This window comes from Vulpes lagopus, chromosome 7 (genome assembly GCF_018345385.1).
Source record: "Vulpes lagopus strain Blue_001 chromosome 7, ASM1834538v1, whole genome shotgun sequence".
Classification (NCBI taxonomy): Eukaryota; Metazoa; Chordata; class Mammalia; order Carnivora; family Canidae; genus Vulpes; species Vulpes lagopus.
This window is the reverse complement of record NC_054830.1, coordinates 98,844,900-98,865,949: the sequence shown is the minus strand read 5'-3', so window position 1 is coordinate 98,865,949 and position 21,050 is coordinate 98,844,900. Positions and strand designations below refer to the sequence as shown.

Genomic DNA, 21,050 nt, shown 5'->3' with positions numbered 1-21,050 from the left:
GTCTATGGTATTTGTTATGACAGCCCAAAGTGACCAATATAGATTTCAACTTTCCCACTGCCCCTGTTGCAAGGAATATACTACTACACACTATGCTACATTCCTCTCTTCCAACCATAATCAGGAGAACAATGGTTGGGATCCTCACTCAAAGGAAGATAATCTAAGTGCTGACTGGCAATGTAGAACGAGGCTAGACTCTCTCTTGGGACCTGAAGAAGAAAAACATTGCAAGAATAAACCAATAGCGGTGAAGATATAGTTGAAAATAGAAAGATAAGTGAAGACAAGATAGGGCACAAGCCTGAGTTATTAGAGCAACATAAATCAGCTGATAGAGACAGAACACAGCTGACATCATGAGAGTGGCAGGTATTCCTCAGGGAGATCCAACACAGCCAATGAGAGGTAAATAGAATCACTGGTCTCTAAGATACATAGTCACTGACATCCATTCTTACGGTGAACTCCATTTTGACAGAGATCATTTGTATGAGGCTCTGTTGATTGCATTCAAACACACCTAACTATTCGGAGCCTGTTTGGGTACAGCATCACACTATCACACCCCAAATACACCAACCCCTTCAAGCACTCTGCTTAAGAAGTGCCTTGTTCCTTTAACTACTTCACTTGGACATTCTACTTTCCATAAAGATTTGAGGGAGCTTACAGGCAAAGGTAACTTTAATAAGACCACTGAAATAATTAACAACCTCACAGGGAGGATAGTTACATCAGAAAAACAAGGCACAGGGAAGCAGCTACTATGGCAGGTGAATAAAACATTATGAAGTATTCAGTTTTAATCACAGCCTGACAAAAGCCACTTGGTTCCAACCAAACAAAACAAATCCGTTGTTGAAAAATATATGTGAGACCTAACTGACAAGGTTTCATTCTATCAATGAAACCATAGTAACTGTGAAAAACATTTACAAATAATTAAAATACTTCTAACAAATTTCAGTCATAGGAGAATAGAAATACTTTCCTTTCAAACTTCACTAGAAAAGCAAGCCAAATATGCCCCTTAAAAAATTAAAGTAACACACACACACAAAAACCAGAAATGGAATCTATAATTTATAAACCATGAGGGAGAAAAAGGTGTAACAGAGAATATTCAAGCAATCTAAAAGATGCTGGGGACAAATAAAAAAGGAGAAAAGGAAAAGACACAGTCAACAAAAAATACAAAACAAGGAGACTAAAATAAGTCCAAACATCTGTATTCACAATAAATATGAATGGGTTAGACTCAGAGTAAATTCATAATCCAGATTTTGAAAATGAAATTGAGTTGCAGAATAGTTTGATACTGTTTGCCTGCATTTTTAAAAATACATAAAATAACAATATTTGCTTACATATAAATAAGTATATACATACTTTCATCATATTCAACAAGGAGTTAAAAGGATACATTCTAAAATTGATTATAGCAGCAGTTACTTTTAGAGGTAGACAGATGAAAACGGTAGTCTCAGATCAGGGAGAGATCAAAAGGGAACTTTAATAAGCTTTCTATATTTTTTTTTGAGGAAACTATAACTTTTATTTTTTTTTAAGATTTTATTTATGTATTCATGAGAGACACACAGAGAAAGGCAGAGACATAGACAGAGGGAGAAGCAGGCTCCTTGCAGGGAGTCTAATGCGGGACTCAATCCCAGGACCCCAGGATCATGACCTGAGCTGAAGGCAGACACTCAACCACTGAGTCACCCAGGCATCCCAGCACACTGGAATTATACTGAAGTCTCCTCTGGAGTCATAGTCTTTGGTATAACAAATTTTTTCATAGCCTATTTACCCATTTTGGGCTAAGGCTAAAGAGTAGTATCCATGGGTTTGATGAGAAGCCCAACGTCAATGGCAATAGTATAGTGTTTAAGAGCACAAGCTCTGGAGTCACACTGATTGGGTTCTAAATCCCAGCTTGGCTACTACTCAACTATGTGACTTTCAAGAAAGTCATGAATCTGAGTCTCCATTTCTTCATCTCTAAAATGGGATAATTACAGCACCTGCCCTATAAGATTGTTATAAATATAGATGAAGAGAGCCTTGTGCATAATACGAATGGTAGATTATAGTACTGTTTGTCTAGATTTCTTAACCCTTTTTGAAGGGCCTCTCTCTGTTGAATGATTATATGTATATCTCTGTACTGTTGAATTCAGGCATGGCTTGAAATAATGATTTGCTTAATGAGTCACATAAGGAAACTATAACTTTTAGAATGTTTTTGAAGTATGTATGTAAAAAGTAACTGGGCTGAAATATTTATTGATAAAATGATTAAGTGTTTAGTATCTGCTTCGAAAAAATAAAAGGACAGAAGCAACAGGACTGGCCATGAACAAAAGGCTGTTAAAACAGATTGATACATGAGGATTCTCTGTAATAATAATTTATTGTAATAGGTACATTGTAAAATGTACATTTGAAATTTTTCATAATAGATATTAGAAAAATAACAGATGGGCAGTAAACATGTGAAAATGTTAATATCTAATTATGGAGAATAGAACTAGAGAAGATTATCTCCTTCTTCATAATTTACAATATTTTTTAAATCCTATCATTCTTCCCAGGAAGAAAAAAAAAAAGGTTTCACTTCAAACTATGAAGTTTCTTGGGAAAAAAAAAAAAATGCCACTGGTTAATGCTGCCAGAAAAATAATTGTTTCAGGCTCGATAACTTAACTCCAAAAAAAGGAAATGAAATGCTCTGAAAATATTTCTTCAAAATTAATATCTCATAAGGGATTTTTATTTTCAAAAATTTTATTTTAAAAACAAAGCTTTATTCTGATTTACTGATGGTTACTGAGCTGCTAGTTGTACCAAGCCATTTTAGGTAAGAGCCTTAGAAGAGAAGCTTATGGCTCTGGATTAGCCCACTCTGTGTGTGAGAGAGAGAGCAGCAAGGCAGGAAGTGATAAATGACCACTGCTGTTCTACTTCTACAGTACAGACCCAAATCCCCACCTCTGGAAATGATGAGTGAACCCAAGAGTACACATAAATATAAATATAAATCTGTTTTGATTAAGAGAAAACTTATTTATCTTTCATGTACATTCAAGTAACAATAGAATGAACAGTGATATCTAAGTTAATACTATAAAACAAAAAAAATACTATAAAACAGAGAAATGGCAAATTAATCCATAATTATGTAGACATAAATCAAAATTATTACTTTGACCAAGAATCCACAAACTCTAAACAAGTTTTGGTGAAAATAATATGAGCTCATTCCTTTACATGGTAATTTCCTAATAGGGGGAAAAAAACCCTACTGAAAAGGAAAATACATATAATACACAAGTTGGAATATTTTATTATAGGTATACTCACACAATATATTTATACTAACATGTTCATTAAACTTATTTTTGTATTTAAAGCGACTTCCTTTTATTTTTAAGACTGTTGGCTGGAGATAAAGGGCTCACTGTCCTTTCAAAAGAGTATGCATGTTCCATCCTTAACTGCAGATTCTCTAAACCACACAGATAGTTAACGTTATAAAGACACCACATTCATGGCCGCTTCCAGAATTACACACTTGAATTATATTTTGTGATGCCTTTGAGTTAATCTCTCCTATTTACTGCTCACACTCAAGTATGAGAGTCAATGTTAGTGTTGAAAGGAACAAAAAACTTGTAGCTCAGAGACATGCTAACACTCACGGAGGCATGGTTACGTAACAGATCACTGGTGTGTCTGGGATTAGAACCTTAGGCTGCTACTATTACTCAACTGATAATCTGAAAGGCTGAACTTTCTTTCCTTTTAAATATATTAGACAAATCAATCCTGTTTTTAGTTTATTGTATTATATTTATTTCCTTTCTCTTCACCCTCACTTATAATTAAAAAAAAAAAAAAAAAACCCCACCAAGACACATGTACACATACACATAGGAGAACTATGGACTCCACAATACCTTCTTTCCAGGCACCCTTTTTTACATATTTTCCATCCCTAATGCTCTTAGTATTTCCCTATAAGCACAAGGACCCTCCCTCTAAAATTGTTACCTTACACCAAACACGGTGATCCAGGGAAAAGATTTAGATGCCTCTGAGGATGCACATGTAGCCTCTTCTGCTCTCCCACTCCCTAGTTAAACTCAGATAAATTTAGATTGTTGGGAAATTTGCCACTGTTTGCTACGATATTTTCAGTGTTAAGGACCAAAATGCAACAGGTCAGCATATTTCTTGCACAGAACCAGGTAGGGGGATTCCTCCCAGGGCTGCCCTTGCTGGGGAACAACAGGCTGGCATCCAACTCCAGGGGCACCTGCTCATAACACACTCACTCTGGTCACATAATTTTTGAGGGAAACTGAAAACGCACAGAAGGATTAACTTTGTGCCAGAATTCTCAGGTGCAATTCCTGCACAGGCAACAAATTCTCCAGAGAAATTACTTCAGGCTCCTGCCTCCTGCCCTTTTGCCTGCCTAGAATGAGGCAATTCTCCTGTGGGCCCCCAGCAAACTGTATCCTTGATGCTTAGAAAAAGCACAGGTACTCGAAGTGTCCCCGTGGGACCCTGAATCACGGCCAGGAGCTGCTGTTAGGACTTATCAACTGCAGGAGGAGGTGACAGTACAGAAGATACCTGTCATCTCTCGGCTGCCCTCTCAGAGACTGGACTTTCATTGAGTTTGTGAGATCTCAATGATGATACCGAGGCGAACCATACAGGGCTTTGTCTGTTGGGACTGAACAATTCCTCAGGGTAAAGCCCTAAAGGACAGTATAGAGACAACCTTTTCAATACAGACAAAACTGTGGAAAGGGAGGAAGGGGGCCGCACGACACACAGTATTATAACTGCTGCTTCTACGCATCTCCCCAGCCAACTATCTCAAGTTCATGCTCCTCACCCAAGGTCCATTTTCTAGGGCATTTCTCCATTACTTTTCAAATAACTTTTACTCCTGCCATTTCGCCATTATTGTTCCTAATTATTTCTTCTGTTTGGGAAGCTTTTCTACGAAAATTATGAATACTATCATCTATCATATCGCCTACTTGGCTGTTACAGAGTTTTAAGTACTATACATAATTAGATATTATTATTCCTCCCCATCAATCAGTGCCTCCTAAATTCAGTTTGTGGCCCTCATGAATTCCCTCTGCTGAATTTGGATAGGAATAGGGATTAAGATTACAAATTTCACTCAGAAAAGGGCAGGCTCACATTTCTGATAGGAAATCCTCTGGGAAGAGAACAGCATATTAGAGTGATATTTAACATGCCTGATTTTCTCCCATGTCCCAGGTGTGGGGTGACCAGTAGTCCACATGCCCTATTGGTTTCATTGCCAGCTCTTTGCACAGAGAAGTACCATGCATGTACTGAAAAGGCATGGCCAAAGATCATGCCTTCTCTGTGTCCATTTTTGCAATTCTTTTCATGGAGCAATTCAGAACCCTTAAATTCAGCCAGAAGAAGAAATCAATGCATTTTTTACAACTATTAGTGCTTCATAATTTCAAATATATTATTTGAAGATGTAAAAAATTCCATGCACTTTTACTCTTCCCATAACTTGGTAACAACACATTTTCATATGTGGAAGTAGAAGGCCAAAGAGATTACTAACTTTCTCAAGGTCACATAACTCAGAATTTATTAAGCAATCATATTCCACAGCCATTATGACGTGGGGGTACTGAAAAGTCTACGTAATAAAACACCAATAATTATCTGAAAGTATCAGCCAAAGTAATCTAATTCAGCTACAAGAGGATTTGGGGACAGAGAAGAAGGAAGAAATAATAGGCTTAAAAGCTTATTCAATCAGATTGGATGTCTGTTACTAGATTCCCTAAGTAACTGTTAAATTTTCTATGTCATTTTGCTGATTAAAAAAAAAAAGGCAACTTTATTCCTCAGATATAAATTGACCATCAAACATCCCCTTCAAGAGGCAAAGTTTCCAAATATATATTCACTATTGATGTCTAAAATGTAAGCTTGGTTGTAATCTACAAATTAAAGCAATAATTTGTTATTTGGACCTTTAAAAATGCTATTCAGTAAAAACCAATAATAAAACTGCATATAAGAATTGATTGCTATTGCATCTACTATACCAGTAATTCTTCCATGGAATTAAATAGTCTCCATGAGTGACTTTTTTAGGCAATAAACTAGCATTATTTTCATTGTATGAAATCAAACTATCTATGAAATAGCTTCCCTATATCCCTGTCTTCTTAAACAGAGCATATATGCTTCACACACATGCATTTCCTTTAATTCTACCAAGAGCTTCATATTAGATACACATATTTTTAAATAAGAAAATTGAGGTCAGAATGATAAAGTGTTTTCACCCACATTCACAAAGGCTGTCAGTAATAGAACTATTCTTTAAAGTCAACCCAAGTCTGATTGATAGCAAAACCAAGAACTTTCCACCATATAGCTCTGTGCTTTAACACTACTACTACAGGTAAGGAAATAATTATTTACCTTCAGATTATGTAGCCCCAGGCATCTATGCTTTCAGAGTTTCCAGGCTGCCTTATAAAGCTCACTTAAAAAACTCTACTATATTACTAATTGTGAGATCCTGAGCTGCTGCTGTACAGTGGGCATTAACAATAACATGCAAAGTGCCTGGAAATAAATAATAAGCATACCAAAAACTATTGCTATTATTATCTTGTCTTCTCTTAGTGTCTGGACTCTAATTTCTCCATTTTGCTATTTCCAATTTGCTCTCGGATTAATCAGGCTTATTAAATCAGTAACTCCTTAACACAAATGACAATTGATATGTCTGAATTGGGACCCTGCAAAGTGCAAAAAAGAAAGTACACAGCTTTTAGGACACTTATGTTCTCATTGCTGAAAACTACACTGTTTGTGCTATTGAATATCCCTGAAATTACCCCCTACAATATATCAAAGAAGTAGAAATGAATCCAATCGTTTCAAACTCTTAAAAGTCAGCTTTGTCAAAGAACTGACTCGTAAAGGTAAAATGTCATCTACCAGGGAAGACAGGATGAAGAAAGAACAGATTGATGTATTGCAAGACACAGATAAACAGGGCAGGAAAGGAAGAAAAAAAAATATGAAGTGAGGAAGCTGAAATGGAAAAGAGATAGAGAGGCAGCAAGATCTTTGCAAAACTCTCAGAGAAGTACTGAGCATTCACCAGCCTCACAGGAGGTGGAACAGTCTGAGGTCACAGAAGCACAGGAAGAATGGAATCATTTCCCCCACCAAAGTGAAATCTGATCTCAAAGGAAGAAGTTCAGCTCTCTCTTCTATCACCCACCAAATAGCCAAACACAGTAAAGATCATTAAGTCTGAGTCACTTTCCTTATGACTCAGTTGTCAAAATCCTGTAAGATAAAGTATGTGTAAGTATGTAGAAAATGGAAGTGCTGTAGTAGCATTTGGCAGTAGCATTATTACCAGCAGTATCAGCATCAGAATGGCTGATAATGTTTCCTAATTTTAAGAAAATCAACAGCAAAAAAAAACTATACAAAACACAGCATTGATTCAGCAAGATTTTTTTTTAAGATTTTATTTATTTATTCATGAGAGACACACAGAGAGAGAGAGAGAGAGAGAGAGAGAGGCACAGATACAGGCAGAGGGAGAAGCAGGCTCCATGCAGGGAGCCCCATGCAGGACTCGATTCTGGAACTCCAGGATCATGCCCTGAGCCGAAGGCAGAGGCTCAACCACTGAGCCACCCAGGTGTCCCTGCTTCAGCAAGATTAAGATAAGTACACACATATTTAGCATGATATACTCACAAAAGATCCTTCCATTCTCATTCAAATAAATAGGGGCTTTTGCAACTACTTTTGCATTCATAATTTTATTTTTTTTATTAAAGAGGGCCATCTCAAATTCTACAAACGTTAAGCCCCCCCCCAAAGTCCGTATCTGCCTCTATCACTGAAGCATATGGTAAAGCAAAATATAGACAGGTACCTAACTTTTGAGCTCTCATTTTAGTGGAAAACAGTTAAGTAATTACACTGCAGTGTGATGTGCTAAATTCTCTGGGAGTACAGAGAAATGCAATGCTGTCAGCATGCATCAACAAGAATTGGGAGATGTGACATGTGAGCTGTCCCACAGGACGCACAACCTAGGAGAGTGTGGGAGACAGCCAGGAGAGGAAAAAACATGTCTTGCTAAGGGAAGGAAAACTGCTAGGGCAACGTAGCTGTAAAGAAACCAGAGAATTCAAACAACAAGGATTCTATAGTACTGGGCTTCCAAACTAGACAGGAGCTAGGAAAGCAATGTTTCATCACCCCCTTGGGGCCCTTTCCCTGCAGGCAAGGCAGCACGTGGGGAATGGGTGGGAAGCGACAGGCAGTAACTGAAATTCATTTTCTGGAAAACCAGTCTTGGTAATAGAGTAAATAACTCATGAAAAAGAGAAAGAACTATGATAGTATAATCAGATATTCGGCTATTAAAGCAAGCCAATCGAAAAATAACACAAGGGAGCCTGGGTGGCTCAGCAGTTGAGCGTCTGCTTTTGACTCAGGGCATGACCCCCGGAGTCCTGGGATCCAGTCCCGAATCAGGCTTCCTGTGGGGGGCCTGCTTCTCCGTCTATGTCTCTGCCTGTCTCTGTCTCTCTCATGAATAAATAAATAAATCTTTCGGGGGGGGGGGGGTGGAGAAAAATAACACGAGCCAAGATTAAGGCAGATACCAGAAAAACAAGGAAATATAGACACGTTCATCAGAGGGAATCGAAAAAATTCAATGACTACTAGACGTGTGCTGGGGGCTGGCAGACTGAGTAACAGCAACAGACACTGACTTTCAATGTTTCCAATTTGGATAACTAAGAAATACTAAGATACTGTTAGCTTAAACAGCAGAAAGAGATCTTCTGTTTTTAGAGGAATGAGTAGAAATGCATTATTTCTGAACATATCCAGTTTGAAATGTCTCTAGAAAACAGGAAATATTAAAATTTAAGCTCCATGGGAGTTTTTGTTGTTTTTTTTTGGTTTGGTTTGATTTAGTGGTAGTGGTAGTCCCTTTTGCTCCCAGGGCTGTATCTCCAGAACCAGAAATAGTGGCTGGTTCAGATAAGGCACTTACCAAATATTTGTTGAAAGAATGTATCAACTACACATGTGTATCTAAAGGAAAAAGAACTTGGAAGACCCTAAAAGTAGGCAATCATTAGGCTTTAGGTGTTGCTGGCTGGGGATAAAGAAGATTAATCAGGAAGAAGGTACAGATTAACAAGGAGGGACAACAGAAGTTGGAACCCTAGCGAGCATGAACATTTTAAATTCAATATATAAGAATTATCTTAGTGGTAAAAATCAATTAGAAATGAAGACCTTAAGCAAGGTAATGAATGAGGGTGTTCAGAAAAAAAGAAAGGAAGGAAGAAAGGAGTGAGGGAGGGAAGGAAGGAAAAGACAAGACTGACCCTTCATGCTTGATCACTCTAAGTACCATATTCAGAAAGCACCCACAATGGCCAACACACTAGGCAAAGTTATTTATGATGCTGACACTAAATATTAAAGCTTATTTCACATCACATTGGTTTCTAAACCAATGTGAAGACAAATTATTTATGGAAGATGGCCTTAGTAACGTCCAATTAAAAACAGGAAGAGGGATCCCTGGGTGGCGCAGTGGTTTAGCGCCTGCCTTTGGCCCAGGGCGCGATCCTGGAGACCCAGGATCGAATCCCACGTCAGGCTCCTGGTGCATGGAGCCTGCTTCTCCCTCTGCCTGTTCTCTGCCTCTCTCTCTCTCGCTGTGTGACTATCATAAATAAATAAAAATAAAAAAATAAAAAAAAATAAAAAAATAAAAACAGGAAGAGATCAAAATACCTTTTTTTTTTTTTTAAGTATACTCCACACCCAACGTGGGGCTCAAACTCCTAACCCTGAGATCAAGAGTCACAGGCTCTGCCACTGAGTCAACCAGGCACTCCAAGATCAAAATCTTAGATATCAAACAAAATCTGTGAAGTAAACTAAAAATCCCAGTAGAATCAAAACCAAGATGAAATAAAGCCTACTTATAGAAAGAAGAATATATCTAAATATATATATATATAATCAGCCATGATCCTCTCTTATTCATCTCTACACTAAGCCAAAACAAATTCACCTTTGGATCTTCTGTTAATTGACTATGCATACACTCAAGAAGAAAATAAAATTCGCTCACAATAATAAAAGCAATGTTTTACCTAACCTGTACTAAAGAACCGTTGGAGAGAACCTTGTATTCCTCTGACGGCAAAGAGATGTCATTGTCTAAATCAGCAGACAAGCTTGTCAGTCAGCAATAATCTACATTGCTGAGAGTACACTGAGGAAAGTCAGCAAAAAAGATGACAATTTACATCTTGCTGGCAAGATTCCAAGTAGTTCAGACAAGGGGAAATTATATAAAGAATCCAAATTCATATGAACCTATCCAAACATGAACCTTAGCCATATAAGATAAATAAGCATGAACCAATTCAAATCTCTACTTACTAATTCACAGATAATTGTAATAGGCTACTCTACTTAGTCACCACATATAATTTCATAGGACTCACTGGGGCCATCTTTGAAAACTGGTATTTTCTCCCTGAAAACATTTTAAGAGACCTTATTTTCTTTCAATAAACATGACTATTTGCTTCTTAATTAACTCATCTGTAATTTTACTACATTCATTAACTGTATTTTACTATGATACTCAAAGGACTAGCTGTTAATATTAAGAATATAAACCAGCTTTTCCCTTTGTAATAATCCAGAGACCACATCTGCCTTAACTGATATTGTTTGGGTTGGTTTTTTGTTTTTTGCCACTTAATTTCAATTAAGTCATTAGAAAGTAGAGACAAACATACGAGTGTTAAAAAAGGCCCAAAATATCTAAATGATGCCAACAAGAACAACATGTTTTCACAAAATGATGATCATCTTCTCTCCAATTCTTGATACATTTGACGATCTTAGGTGTAACATACAGAATGGCAATGATTTGGATAATTCAGGCACCAAATTACAATTTAGTTATATTTACTATATATGATTGTCATATAAATTTGTCACAGGAAGTGACAGATAAATCTGTCAAAATCTATAAAAACTACAAAAAATATGCAAGTTAGTGAGAGAATTAGCCGAGCAGTCTTAAAAGCGTTAAGCTTTGAGCTCAATATTCACATGGTAAGATATAAAAGTCTGTGGAAAGCCTCAACACCCACGTGACCAATTTTTTGTTTGTTTTGTTTTTACATATCATGTAATATTTTTAAAGATTAGGAAATTTTAAATCTCTTTTACAATTGCTAGTTTTTTTTAAAAAAATTAAATATGATTTACATATTTTGAAACCTCAAATACATTTTATAAGGGCACTTAAATTTTAAGTGTATTCACGAGGCATGGATTTAAAAAGACTGAGTAATATGTCAAATACAAAAGTCTGACACAACAAGGTTGAAACCAAGGACAAATACACGACAATGGACAAAATACAAGGGAATTCTAACTTATTTAAAAAAAAACCTCTGAACGGTACATCCATTCAGTACAATGATCTAGCACTCAGCAATAAGCAGTATTAAACTATGAATAGAAGCAACATGGATGAATCCCAAAATACAGAGTAAAAGAAGCCAGATAAAATGAGAGAATGTCCTGCATGATTCCATTTATTTAAAACTCTAGAAATGCAAACTAATCTGTCCTGACAGAAAGATCAGTGGTTACTTGGAGATAGGAGATGGGTAAGTAGGGCAAGACAAGAAAGTATTACAAAGGGTCATAAGGAAACTTGTAGAGGTACTAAGTATGTTCACCACCTTGATCATGGGGAATGATACACAGTGGCCAAAATTCAACAAAATGTGCACTTCCAATATGTGAAGTTTATCACGTCAATTATAAATTACACATCAATAAGAAAAATAATCCCTCCCCCCCTCTTGAGAAAAGGGTGGAGTCTGAAAGTCCTTAGTTTAACACCTAAAAGATGTTCACTGAACTTCACAGAGCAGGCAAGGGAGCAATAATCCTGGCCTAGGGGCCATTTCTTTTGTTTTCCTTCCACAGGCATAAAACACCTAAAAATACCTCATGATTGAGCCTCCAAAATTAACTATGGACTATGTAATATTTACTTTCAAGCAGAGACCAAGATTAAATAATTGATGCTCCACTGGTTTCCTATGTGCCACATCGTAGTTAGCCATATTACTATATCTCCTCAAGAGTCAATGGACATTGGTTCACACAATTGAGATCAGTTTCAATTCTATGTATGGATGTTTAATAACCTCTGATCATATTATCTTCACTGAGAAAAAGAGCAATCAGTGAAATCTACTGATCACCAAACAGTGCTATTTATTCATGTGTATTATTTGAGGGGGGCTGATATATAGGTGACAATCACAGGCAAGTTTAATTCTCTGCACTTGTCTACCTCATGTATTTTTTATATGTGTTATTTTTATTATTAAATAAGTTACTAAGGAAATAACTATCTCATGTCTTTTACTATATAGTTTTAAAATATAACTAATAAAGTAAATTGCAAAGTATCCCAAAACATATTCAAGTTATCAACACTACATTATCAACACACCCAAATAGGTCTTTCCTATTTTTTTTTGTAGTTAATGTCTGTTTTTCCTCTCTTACAAGAGTTTCCTTTTTCACTTTCCCCTCATGCATTTATTTATAGCACCTTAGATCTGAAGGTAGAGTGCTTTATAAGAAAACAACAATGAATACTCTTTTCTAAGATATAAATAAAACTAAAAGGAGAAAAAAGACCAGAATTTCCGGGCAGCCTGGGTGGATCAGCAGTTTAGCGCTGCCTTCAGCCCAGAGCATGATCCAGGATCAAGTCCCGCATCAGGTTCCCTGCATGGAGCCTGCTTCTCCCTCTGCCTTTGTCTCTGCCTCTATCTCTCTGTGTGTATCTCATGAATAAATAAATAAAATCTTAAAAAAAAAAAAAAAGACCAGAATTTCCTATACTAAACAAATGTAACCATCACAAGCAAGAAGGAAAAAAAAAAAAAAAAGCAAGAACTTAATTCTCAAATTCTCTTTAAACTTAATTTCAATTTACTTTTTTTTTTAACTCGGCAGGCCAAATTTGGAAAAATTCCATTAACATTTCTCTAACTCAACTAATGTCAACACCTAAAAAAGTTTTTGTTATTTTATAATATACAATCTAAATTACTATTTTAACCTCAATTTTTTCCAAAAAGGAGAGGAAATTTCTGAGGGGAAAAAATGATTATGTAAACTACTTGCTCACAAAACATGCAAGTATATACAGTTTTTAGGTCAATGTAATTTAAAGAATAAGTTTTGCTGTTTTAATCAGGTTCCAGAATCATCACGAAATGTTTACAAACATTAACATTTCATCTTTGACAAATTTAATGTTTTACTGATTTTTTTAAAGGAATAGAGGAAATATTTTTTAAAATTAGCGCTTTTATGAAATACTTAAAAAGGAAACTAATGTAGCACTCTGCTCATAAAAAGCAAGAACCAGTTTCTCAGTGAAAACCAGGAAAAAGAAAACAAGTGGCTTCTGGCCAAAGATAAAGTATCTCTTTCCTCAAGTAGCAGTTTCTTTCTTCCCAAACATCAAATTACCTCAATAAATGCTTAGAGTAACACAAGAGCCTCCTGTATGACCTGCCTCCCTGCCCTAAACCAGTCCTTTCTTCAAGGTCTCCACGGATTTATAACCTAGGTCTTTTTTTTCTTTTTTTGTAAAATTTTACTAATTTATTCATGAGAGACACCAAGAGAGAGGCAGAGACACAGGCAGAGGGTAAAGCAGGTTTCCTGCCAGGAGCCCGATGTGGAACTCGATCCCAGGATCCTGGGATCACGCCCTGAGCCAGAGGCAGATGCTCAACCACTGAGCCACCCAGGAGTCCCTATAACTTGGGTCTTTTTAAGAACTTTCTTAAGGGCTGAATTGTGTCCTCCTCTCTACCTCCCCAAAATATGTATGTTTAAGTCCTAACCCCTGTACCTCAGAGACTGTATTTGGAGACAGAGTCTTTAAAGAGGTAGGTAGGGTTAAATGAGGTCCCTGGGGCTCCACTAATCCAATTCAACTGAGAGACACAGGGAGAAGACGGCCATCTACAAATTGACAGCAAGCAATCCTATGTTGATCTCTATTTTCTTTGAGATGGTATAACTTTTACTATGTGTAAAACCTTCTTACTCTTCCCACTGTGTGATTATTATTTCAACCAAGACAGTAGACTTCTAGAGCAATACTTTACATTCTTCCCAGTGCTTAACCCAAAGCAACGTACCTCCTAACCCGTCCATTATTATCTACTAAATAAACGATTACCTCAGATCTTCTCAGAAAATATTTCACAGGAAGGCAATAGATTATTTAAGTAGAAGTAGTTCTTCATCTCCTTATTCTTATTCACCCATACAGAACCCCACTGTAATTATTTAATCATAGTATATCAACTTTACCATACTAACCATCACTTCCCAACTGTGTTTATATAGATGCTCTCTTATGCATGACACTATTTCCCAAGGGAAAATAATACCGTTCTTATTATAAATATGGGGTTGATAATGTATGTAACAATGTAACTGTATCAAGTGAATTCCTATTCAGGCCAAATGTAATTTAAAATCACATACAACTACTTGAGAAATATAATAATAACAAAATATAGAATCATTCATATGTACCATCAAGCAGTCCTGAATTCTATGGGAAGTTTTCCGCTTTCTTACTTTGAAATATAGGATCATTCTCTGGCAGATGTATTGTTTGCTCTAGCAAGTATGGAGACATTTCCAGTCCAATATATCAACTTTTCTCAAGCTGCTTTATGAAATTCACAAAATACATATTATAAATATGTATATAAGTACATATTATAAATATACAAAATGGAGCCAACCTGCAACTCAACCTAAGAGGGTCAAGTCTATGATGTCAGACTTGGGATGTAATCTAAGAAAATAATCTGCCTTTAACTCAGGGCAGTTTGTTATCTCCCAGGCAATTCATTGTTGCATGCCAGCTTCTAAATCCCTTAATACTAACTCAAAACAATGGGTCCACTTCATTTGTAAAGCAGAGCCTCCACACCCAGCACCCAAAGGCTGAAAGCCTGCATCAAGGCAAAATTACATTTCAAGGATTCCCACAAATCTGAGCACACCCACATTGCAGATATCTAGTAAACTCTGGGGACAGCTTTCACTCCGTCATGATATATGTGCATTTAAAAGGTATCTGACTGACTTAGCTCACTCAGCATAATACCCTCCAGTTCCATCCACATGGAAGCAAATGGTGGGTATTCGATCTTTCTAATGGCTGAGTAATATTCCATTGTAAGTCAGTTGGAGAAGCACAATCACCATATGGTTTCACTCATAAGGGCAATATAATAATGAAAGGGATTATAAGGGAAAGGAGGGAAAACGAGTGGAAAAAAATAGAGAGGGTGACAAAGCATGAGAGAATCCTAACTCTGGAAAACGAACAAAGGGTAGTGGAAGGAGAGGTGGGTGGGGGATGGGATAACTGGGTGACAGGCACTGAGGAGGGCACTTGATGGGATGAGCACTGGGTGTTATATGTTGGCAAATCAAACTTCAATAAAATAAATAAATAAAAAATAAAAGGTATCTGAAATGCAAAGAAGCCTTTAATGGTTAAACAGGCTCTGTGATAGGGATTTGGAGCATACTGAAAATGTCTATGTGATAGGGATTCAGAGCATACTAAAAACAGAAACTCACATCTTGCCCTGCCTAAACAACAGGCAACAGGCTTAGGAGATAAAAGGAAGGAGTACAGAAAAAAATGAGGAAGAAAACCAGAAACAAGAGAGAAGAAATGAAATACCAATACCAATGAAATGAAAAGAATGCATATTATACGCATGTACACATATGATTGATCTCTTAGTAATATGTTGAGAATAAACATTTTTTTTTGTTTTAGCAAAGGTTTAGGGAAGAGGATTGTTGAAGAGTCAAGCTCCCTCACAAACTAGCTTTGCCTGAAGTGGTAACTTCCCTGCAAAAATGTATTCCTGACATCCTCTAACCCCAGCTGCTCTCCACCTAAATGAACAAAACTGTGATTCTCAAAACCTGCTCAGGTAGCACGGTAGCAAGAAGCCGCTAGAACTCAGCGAAGAACACCTTGAAATTGGGCTATCTATATTAAAGCAACTACACACATAATTTCTGCCAATCAGAAAACTCACTTTATCCTAGATTCTGACAAAAAAGAAAAAGAATCAAAAGGTTAAGAATCGGGATCCCTGGGTGGCGCAGTGGTTTGGCGCCTGCCTTTGACCCAGGGCGCGATCCTGGAGACCCGGGATCGAATCCCACATCAGGCTCCCGGTGCATGGAGCCTGCTTCTCCCTCCGCCTGTGTCTCTGCCTCTCTCTCTCTCTCTCTGTGACTATCATAAATAAATAAAAAAAATTAAAAAAAATTAAAAAAAAAAAAAGGTTAAGAATCTTTCTGAGAGTGAAACTTGGAAATGTGAAAATCCAATACATTAACTTAATCTGACTACCTAGTTGGGAAAAGTCAGCCACTTCAGAGGACACCAGAAACAGTTAAAGGCAATGAAATTAAGCAATGCATCCATCACAAAAGGAAGTATTTAAGCAATTCTTTTAAAGCCTGCCCTAGGTTGGCAATTTTTTCTGTAAAGAATAAGAGAAAGGCAACATACTTTCTTTCATACTTTGAAGGCTATGTATCTGTGTCTCAACTACGCAACTACTCAACTCTCCCACTGCTGCTGTGAAAGGAGCTAGAGACAGGAAGAATCCACCACTCACAATACTAATGAGTGTGGCTGTGTGCCAATAAAACTCTACTTATAACAGCACACTGAGATTTGATTTTCATATGATTTTCACATGCCATGATATAATATTCTTTTGATTTTGTTTTTGAGCCACATAAAATTGCACAAACCACTTCTAACTCCTACACTTTAGGGGAAAACAGGCTGCTGCTGGCCAACTTGGCCTGTGACCCATAAGTTTAGAGACCTCCGTTTTAAAAGACCCTAACATGGTGGCACCTGGGTGCTTCATTGGTTTAGCGCCTGCCTTTGGCTCACGGCCTGATCCTGGGGTCCCGGGATGGAGTCTCACATCGGGCTCCCTGCAGGAAGCTTGCTTCTCCCTCTGCCTATGTCTCTGCATCTCTGGGCGTCTCTCATGAATAAATAAATAATTTTTTTTTTTAAGTAAAAGACCCTAATATGAACTGAGCGAGGATATAGCTCAATCTAGAAAAAAACCACGTTTGTAAACTAGCTCATTAGTTAGCAGGAAATCTGGGCAGCCCAGACAAGATTATCCCCACCACCCTCTAAACCCTCTTAGCCCCTCCTTCAGGCAAAGGCACCAGAGCATCCATCCAGAGCTTTACGTTATATTAATAGCTCAAACCTAGGAACGGGAAGTTTTGTTTTCCTTAAATGCAATTTTTTAACCTAAATTCTATCAGGCGCTCAAGTATATACCAAATATAGATTATGTGACCCTTAAAAGAAAGTTCATTGTAGTCACCTCCACTAAAGTCAGCATGTAAAAACTCCCAAGCCCCAAACCATCACCTCGTTGGTTTTTCAGATCACGGGGTTTTTTGGTTTCTTGTTTTGTTTCGTTTTTGTAGAAGGTAACCTAAACGAGAAATGCCTAGGGAAACACAGGGGGATGTTTACAGCACAGCTGTCCGCCAAGGCTGGGTGACAGCGTCTAGTGCCTTTGCTGAGTCTTCCCCTCTGGACATCCAATGAACATGGAGAGTACCCGACCTACGCTGAAGTCACGGTCCTCTCACCTGATGCTACCGAAGCAGCACTAGCTGCCACCGCAGCCTCCCCGCTCCACACGCAGCGCCCACGCTCGGGGTCCGCGCCAGCCCAGCGGGCTCCGCAAGCCCCACCCGCCCAGCCGGCGGGAGACGTGCCCCCGCCCCCGCCCCCGCCCCCGCCTCGCTCCGGCCGCGGCGCAGCGCCCCCCCCGGCCCGTCGCGGGGCCCCTCCTACGCGAGGCAGCCCCAGCTTGCGTTTCCGTGTGATCTGCTGGAAAGAATAGCCCGGCCGTTGTGCCTCCGCGAAGAACGCAGGCAAAAACGTACACCACCACCACCCCGGCACACACACAGCTCCCAGGACACAAAGCGTCCCGGAACCGCGCTTCCGAGGCACATCCGGCATCCCCGGCTGCGGATCGCAGACAAAGGCGCCCCGTGGGCGCGGGAGCTCGAGCTCCCCCCGCGGGGGGCAGGCGATGGAGGGCACGGGCGCCGCGGGGGACGCGGGCGGGTAGCGATTGGCGGCGCTGGGGGTCGGCGGACCGGGCTGGAGACGCCGGTCTGCGGGGGCGGGGGGCGGGCCGGGGGCCGGGGGCTCTCTCCGCACCCGCCCCGCGCCCCGCGCCCCGCGCCGCGTCACCCCGGAGGGGGCGTCCGGCCCGGGGCGCGCGAGGCCACACCGGCGGCGAGCAACAGGCTCCAGCGCCCGGGCCGCGGTTCCCCCTCTGGCACCATCCCCGTGCCCCTCCAGGCGAAGAGAAAGAAAGAAAAAAAAAAAAAACTTTTAAAGCATCTGGAGTCAGCAAGGGCAAAGGCTGGGGCGCCGCCCGGGCTGGGGCCGGAGCTCGGGGGCCAGCACGCAGCAAAGGACACTTGCAGCCCCGTCCTCTAGAGCCGGGCCGCCCGTCCGCGCGGGGAGGGGCGCACGCACCCCGCCCCCGCCCCCGCCCCCGCGCCCGGCGCCCCGCGCCCGCGCACCTCCCCGGCCGGCGCGCGCAGAGCTCGGGGGCGCGCCCGGCCTCCCCGCCCCCCGGCCCGGGCCCCGGCGCCGCTTACCCGCTGGCGGCGGCCGCCCCGGGCGGGGGCGCACAGGGAGGGGGCCGGGAGCCGGGGTCGCCGGGGTCGCCGGGGCCTCGGCAGCCGCGGCCCTCTCCCCGCTCGCCCTCTTCTCCGCTGAGTAACGGCCCGGCGAGGAGCTGCGGGGTAAACGCGCACCGACGCTCGCGCGCGGCCGGGACACTTAATCCCGCCCGGCCGGCGGCCGCCCGACGCCAGCCTCCGCTCCGCCGCGCCCCCTCCCCCCGCGCGCCGCACTTGCGCCGACCGGGCTGCCGGGGAGGAGGCGGCGGGGCCCGGGCTGCCGGGGCTGCGTGACGCCTGCGGCCGGCGGGCGGCGGGCGCGCCTCGGCCAATCAGGGGGCGCGGCCCAGCCCGGGGTCCTGGGTTTTAAAGCTGCGGGGCGCGGGGGGCACGCGGGGCGCCGGGTCGACCCGGCTGCCCAATCAGCAGCAGTGGTTATGTTGGCCGGACGCGGCCCCTGGGGTGCTCGGGACATACTTAGACTAAAAGAAAATGCTCCTCGTTTATCTGAAACTCGAATTTAACTGGGGTCTCTTATGTTCCTAAGTCTGGCAACCTGCGGGAACTGGTAACCTCTATTTCTGGTTTTGAGGACTTAAATGTTCATTACGCGGACCGCCCTGTGGATGCCGTCTGGGAAGTTTGCTTAAGTGGTTACGGGATGCTGATGAGAAGCGCTTTATGATGAGGCCTGGGGAGTGGGAACTAATGACCTCGCAGTCTAAGTGACTTTTAGAACGTTACTGTGCCGCTTAGACATATCCAATTAAAAGACAGAAACAATAAACATAAAAGAAGGGTTCAGAATTGCATGGTGCGAGGAAAAACATATTCATCTCTATTTTGTGCCACTTAAGGTTGTGTTTCTGATACCTTCTATTCCTGAGCCCCAGGAATCTTTTCTGCAGAAGAAAATCCCTTCCTTTCTCAATACGGACCTCTAATACTAGAATATGGGTGGCTGAGCGGTTTAGTGCCTGCCTTGGGCTCAGGGCGTGATCCTGGGGTCCTGGGATCAAGTCCCGAATCGAGCTCCCTGCGTGGAACCTGCTTCTCCCTCTGCCTGTGTCTCTGCTTCTCTGTGTGTGTGTGTGTGTCTCATGAATAAATAAATAAAATCTTTAACAAAAAAAATATATATATATGCATTAAAGGATACTCAGAAGTCTAACTTAAAATGTTTAGAAGAATTTCTTTTAATATCCCGAATTGAAAGTTCTGATTTCTTTAGCAGACTTGTAAATTTTTTCTTTCTCTCTTCCTTTTTTTTTTTTTTTTTTTTTGGTCTATGAAAAAAAAAGTCAATTCTATTTTTCAAATATTCACCAAATATTTAAGGGGAAATACGGTTTCAAAACATACCAGGCCCCAGAGGGAAACTGAGTTGAGCTTTAAATGAATATTTTCAGAAGGCTTCAAAATAGATCAGTTGCCTGCAAATGACTGGGAGCAAAAAAGCCAAAATGCCTTGGGTGGAGAGAGTGCCCCCAGCCTGAGACCGGTTGTGCTTTCTCAGACATAGGCATCGGTGTAGATTTGCCCGCTAGGGAAATAAAAACACTGACTAGATTTCTTTAGCAACTGTGGATATTCATCTTCTCTGGGTCCTTTGAAAATGAAGGTGAAGTTAGGATGAAGGGAAAACTCATCCCTTGTATCTTCAACACAGCTGTGTCTTGTGTAACCTTTCAGCGCTCTCAACTCTCTCGGTTGGGAGAGACAGAGGAAAGCAGGCAGGCAGTAACATTGCTCTCCAGCCCACTCTCTCCAGTTACATTTTCTCCTCTTTTCTAAACAGTTAAATTTCTGACATCAACCACCTGCATCCTGACTTCCTGCCGCCCTCACTGCCCTGAAAGGGCTTTTGCTAGACACCAATAATCTCCCTTTACCTAAATCCAATGGGTATGTTTCTCTCCTTATATTCTTTGTCCTTTCAAATGCATTCATAACTATTGAATACTCTCTTGAAGTGTTGCTCCCCCACCCCTTTATTCCATACAATCACACTTTCAGTTTTGCTCCTTCCTCTTACTGAGTGGCCAATGTGTGGGACCTGAAGCTTACACAATTTG

The 21,050-nt window shown here is 40.6% G+C and overlaps 1 protein-coding gene across 11 annotated transcripts in view; it reads right to left on the bottom strand.

The window, feature by feature from the left end:
* The window catches only part of MPDZ (multiple PDZ domain crumbs cell polarity complex component), a 164,523-nt gene extending 145,283 nt beyond the window's left edge, over window positions 1-19,240 (bottom strand). For 8 of the 11 annotated variants that reach the window (XM_041761417.1, XM_041761409.1, XM_041761412.1 and 5 more), the window contains exon 1: window positions 18,952-19,240. The gene's annotated coding sequence lies outside the window, so the exon portion shown is untranslated. Of the gene's footprint in view, window positions 1-17,919; window positions 17,939-18,951 lie in introns of those variants that run through there. The other 3 variants (XM_041761419.1, XM_041761421.1, XM_041761411.1) reach the window with 2 other exon arrangements.
* Window positions 19,241-21,050: the final 1,810 nt, after the last annotated feature.